Raw genomic sequence first — 6000 nt, forward strand, 5'->3', positions numbered from 1 at the left:
AATTCATGTTGACTAATCTCTCAATTTTTGATTTTCTGTAGTTCTAGAGAGATGAAGTTCTAGTTATGCATTACCAATGTATTTCCAACACTATGTATTTTTTACGAGGTGACTAATTCGTGTGAATTCGTAAGACCTCACTCGTATGATTTTGTACGATTTGTCTAGACCCCAGTGACAGGGTTAGGTGTAGGTCATTCGTACAAATTCATACGAATTGTGCAACTTGTAAAATAAGCACGATTTAGCACATATCATATGAATTTGTACGAATGAGGTCATACGAATTCGTACAAATTAGCCACTGCGTAAATTGCCGTGATATCGGGCTGGTGTTTCCTGTTTTCAAATGTGTGAATTTGCATTTCTAAACATTAAAATTCTCATACGCTGCAATGTGCTGTAACACACCAGTTATTTATCTTAATCTACACTTTTACACATCTATCATTTGTCATTTTCTAATTTAATTAAGTTTTAATTTTGAGATAAGTAATCTTCTCAGAGAGCTACAGAGTGAAACGTACTTCTACTACAGAAGACAAACCAATTTGAAGTGAACATGTGGGCTGCTTCAACTGTAGCCAGATTTACCTACTCATTAAGACTTCAGAACATGATTTACTGTACACTTCATCTGCACTGAGGAAATTAAGCCAATTGGGACGCAAAGAATTCCCAGGGTACTTCATATGTGCAGCCAATCCAAGAGAATAAAAAGGGGAGGCCAAACACAGTGGGGTAATGAACAGAGGTGAAGAGGCATTCCTGCGCACAGACCACATCACAAGTGGGCAGAAACAGCATGACAATAAAAGTGGGTAAAAACACTATAAAGTTAAAGTGCCCTCCGTGTGCCCTCGGGCCTGCTGAGTTCCAGGTAAACCAGGCCGCATTGCAGCCCTCCTCACCCAAGCATGTGACTCAGTGCTTTCAACGCAGAAACAACGTCATTTGGCTTCTCTTGTGTTTCATTGTGTTTAGATCAAATTCTAATTAAACTGCCTCACTGATCTCATTTCAAGGGTTTTTCAGAAAGTGGGTATTTTAGCGCAACATTACTTTGACTTTATTCTCCTGTCAGAGGCCAACAGTAAAATTGGACTCATGTTTTTTCAATTGTTCCCCAACAGGGGGCCCACCTTCACACAGAATAACTTGCCCTTCGATAAATACTGGCATGAATGTACAGTAAAGTTGCTGTTGTTTCATTTTAATAGACCATACGCACATTATATTCATTGGCTTTTCTTATTTATGAGCTTTAACATAAGAACTAAACCATAAACATTTATAAATGTATGTCTTTAATCTAGAATTTGTAGTAAACTCCTAGTTAGAATGAGGCTGGTCTAAGGATAATGATTTGCGGATCATGTGAACAAAAAACCTGGCCTAAAACCTATATATATATATATATATATATATATATATATATATATATATATATACATATATAATTCTTTTTACAACAGCAATGACTGAAAGTCATAAGCAGGAAACTTTTTGCTTACTTTCCAAACTGGCAGCACTGGTGAAATTGTTGATCCATAGCAATAAACGGGGAGTTAGGAGTCAATCAGAATACAGTCTCTTCTAATCCAAAATATAATAAAATACAGATGTTTTGAAGCTGATTTCAAAGGAGTATGAAGTCTCAAATGTACAAAAATTAGCTCTCCATCTAAATCAGATAATTTCTTACCCACATTATATTTAAGACATCTATAGAGAGAGCTTGATCTGTTCAGAATAAGATACTACTTGAAATATTTATAATGCTTAAAGTATGCATACTGTCCTGAGTATACAAATTTAATGTATGGATGGAATACACTAATGACAAACGCATAAGATCAAAAATACAGTAAAAACAGTCATATTGTGAAATATTATTACAATAATTGTTTTCTGTTTTAATATATTTTAAAATATTATTTATTCCTGTGATGCAAAGCTGAATTTTCAGCATCATTACTCCAGTCATCAGTGTCACATGATCCTTCAGAAATCATTCTAATAGTCGATGGGCAATTATTATCAATGATTACTGGAGCTCTGTTATTAATAATGATATTTATTATTGTCAATGTCGAAAACAGTTTTTGGTGCTTAATATTTTTGTTGAAACCTTTATACTTTTTTTCCAGGATGCTTTGATGAATAGGAAGTTCAATGAATAGCATTTATTACAGAAATATTACTTACCCCAAACTTTTAAATGGTATTGTATCACAGTTTCCACAAAAAGATTGACTGACTTTCCACCTGTTTTATCATCTGCCAGGCAAAAATCAGTTTGATTGCATAGAAGAGCTCCATAATTTTGGCTATTACATCTGTAGCACAAAAGGTGTGAGGTTAGTTAAGTGCCAAAATGTAATACAGGTTTATTTAAATTATGTTCAACTTGACCTTTTATTTTCATTGTGATGAATGAATCAAATATCTAATTTCCTTGTGATACATTATTTGACTGGACTAAAGAATTACAATGTTTTGGTTACATATTTTATTTACAACATAACTGGAAATTCTTGCTGAATTATGTAAACATCATAATGGGGCATAAAAGTGTTTTACATACTTTTAACATTTACTTTTAATATACTGTGCACTACACAGTGAGCAATAGTATTTTATTCTGATCAAGATGAAGGGTAAAAAAGGGACAGACACCTGCCCTGATTAGTCCAGCTGTGTTCTCAATCACACAAGCCTGTCTGAGATATGACCTTTGACCTCACTCTTAGGCCTCCTGGCAGGTGACCCCTGGCCCTGGAGAGCCTGGCCTGTTTGGCAGGTGCTGCTCCAGACAGACAGCAGTGTGTTAGACACAAATGGCTCACACTGCAAGACCTAACATGCCCCTTTCCAATTTCACATGCTATTTTGCTTTAACTATTAAGGGCATTATTGTCTAAATGACTGCCCTTCATGAGCTCTAATGTTCTTTATAATGGCTTACAGAGTTCTTCATATGTGCAGAACTGTTTATGCAAGATCCTAATTTCACACAAGGGCTAAAACTAGTAAATCGCAACATTTGGACTGAATCTGACAAAATAATGCATACAACAAATGAAATGGCCCATTTCTTTTAATCAAATCTGTTTTCTTGTTTCCCCTCAAAAGGAGTCTTTTGTAGCATAATAAAATACTTTTCTGTAGCTGATATATGAGACTGCTGAAATGAATTTAGCTGTGATAAAAAAAAAAATGCACATGCTGCTTCTTTGTTGATTAATAAACACACAGAATCGAACTGAGAATGCTTTTTAAATGGAATTTCAGCTCCTGAATTGTACATGTACATATATCAGACTTCCAGGTCATTATGAAAGAAAGAAAGAAATTTAACGAAGTCTTGGCAAAACTTGTGCTGGACTAATGAAATTGTCTGATTATTTTATTGTATTCATTTATTTATTTATTTTATTTTATTTCATTTTATTTCATATTATTTTATTTTATTGTATTTTTATTATATATCAAATCAAGGAATTTTTGTCCCTTGACAAACAACTTAAGATGTTGCAGTTTGCAACATTATTTAACAACGGTGTAGTCGGTGAAGTTTAGAGCTCATAATCAGAAGGTTGCTGATTCAGTACCTGCAAGCAGAGAGCCATAACGGTCACCAGTGTGAACCTGTAATAAATGTAATTCTATGAATAATTAAGTCTACTAAATGACTTGTGCGAGCACAAACCGTCTTTTGGCATTAAAATAGTACTGTCAGGTTTTACTAAAGATGCACAGTGACGAATTAGGGCTGAAAAGGCGTGGACAGTTATTTTTGCGCCTGACCTTATTGAATATGCATTTGTTGGAGTTTCCCTTTCAGATGCAAAATTTATGGGAGGAGAGTATTAAAATGAATCAGGCAACTTTTGCTAACGTTTGCGCTCGTCAAATTACTGGCATTTGCGCCATTATTTAACGCATGTCTTAAACTATTTTGCGCTTGAAATGGCTGTAATTATTGTTGTTAGAAGAGGCACCGCAGAGAACAGAGAGCACGTGATAGAAGGGAGAGGGGGTTCCCCTTCAGGAACTCGAGCTGCATCGGAAAATGCTAGGGGAACGCTTTCAGCGATACCATGCTCTGAATCATATGTGTAATCAGTCCAAACGATGGGAGAGACGTCACGGGCAGGCGACGTAACGACCAGGAAACATAAAAGCATGTGAGGTGCAACCAGCGTTAGCTTTTGTCATTCAGCAAAGCTCTGTGTGTGTCAGTCATGATCTATGTTCTGTGAGTCTTATTTGCTGTTGTTTGTCAAGTTACAAGTCCAGCAACATATAAAGCTCCAGTATATCTAAAGCCAAGGCAAAGACAAAACATAAGGGCGAAAGCAGTTCACGTTACATATTGTGTGTTCCTCCCTGCCCATGCTACATCATGAGCGTGGATACACTCAGTTTGTGCGTGATCTGCTTGGGAACGAAGCACGCAGAGTTTGCTCTCGAGGAGGCCGACTTCCTGCATTGTGAGTGGCTTCCACTGCGTACGCTTCGCTCCCCAAAGGTTCTCTTTGAGGAGGGAGCCTTCACCAGTGTTCCTTGCGGTGCCGGCCCCGCTTTTGCCGAGGCAGAGCGACGGCTGCGCTCATGGGAATCGTAGATGGATCAGGTGGAGGGAATGAAGACGGGCAAGCCCCTATCTTCTTCCTTTCCCATCAGATCCAGCACCCACTTTCTGGGATCGGAAGCCCATCCTGCAGTATCTTCCCCTCGGAGAGAGGGCTCGATGCACCTGTCTTCCTGCATGGAGGTGGACATGGAGGACGTCAATGAGATTTCGTAAAGCAGTTTGCACAAGCATATTGTTTGCACATGCATATTGTGAACGAATATCATTATGAGCAGCATGTCTGGGGAGTGGAGCTCGCGCAGTAAGCTCTCGAGGAAAAAAAGGCTATCTTTAATATATATGGTATACAGGAGCCTCTTGGGGTAATGTCTCGAATGAGAGCACAATGTTTACCTCTCTTCCTCTGAGGAGGTTGAGGTGGTCAGCAGGGGCTGCTGGGCGGGAGCAGCCCCAATCGTGTTCCAGCTCCTCATTCAGGGAACGTCACTTCTCGTACTCCCCAGAATTTTGGAGTCAGAGTGGCTCTCCCAGGCCAAAGGCTTCTAGCAGAAGTTGTATCTGCAGACCGTCATTCTCGCTGGATAGTCTTCGGCTAGAACGTCCTGATGCCTATGGCCCAGGGCTTTTGAGGACCAGCACCCTCTGGAGAAGAGCGGTGTACACGATTACACGGTGCCCGTCTCTCCTCAGTGCCCTCAGGAGATCGGTCTGCCAACCCTGCCAGTGTTCCACGGCGCAGTGGTCTCCATTGAGCGCTTCTCTCGATCTCTTCTGCCTGGAAATGTAGCGGATCTGAGAGCGGATCCCTTTGGGGGGTCTCTACAGCAGCTTGATCGGCCGTCTTCTGCTAGTCCTCCGCTTCAGGGCACTGAGCTAGCCGCTCCAAGTACACCAGAGGCCAGTCTTGAGAGACTGGTTCCCTTAGTAGGTCACCTGGCGGTGTGGGAGCCCCTGCCAAGCATGTCTTATTGGGTCCTGCCTGAGCAGACTCTGGTTCTATCAGTGTAGTCTTCCTAGGAGATGACGCGGGTCTGAGGACCGTCGTTTTCAATAGGAGGCTACAGAGGCAATCCTGATGCCCATGGCCCAGGACTTATGAGGGCAGGCCCCTCTGGGGAAGAGCGGGATACACCGCATTACACGGTGCCCGTCTCTCCTTAGTGCCCTCAGGAGATCGGTCTGCCAACCCTGCCAGTGTTCCAGCGGTCTCAAGCAAGCGCTTTTCTCAGTCTCTTCCGCCTGGAAACGTAGCAGAACTGAGAGGCTCGTCGCCCCTTCGGGGGTCTCTAGAGCACCATAGCGGCCACCTCCTGCTGGTCCTCCACTTCAGGGCACCGAGCTAGCAGCTCTAAGCACACCAGAGGCCAGTCTCGAGAGACCGGTTCCCTTAGCAGACTATT

This window comes from Onychostoma macrolepis, chromosome 17 (assembly GCF_012432095.1).
Source record: "Onychostoma macrolepis isolate SWU-2019 chromosome 17, ASM1243209v1, whole genome shotgun sequence".
Taxonomy (NCBI): domain Eukaryota; kingdom Metazoa; phylum Chordata; class Actinopteri; order Cypriniformes; family Cyprinidae; genus Onychostoma; species Onychostoma macrolepis.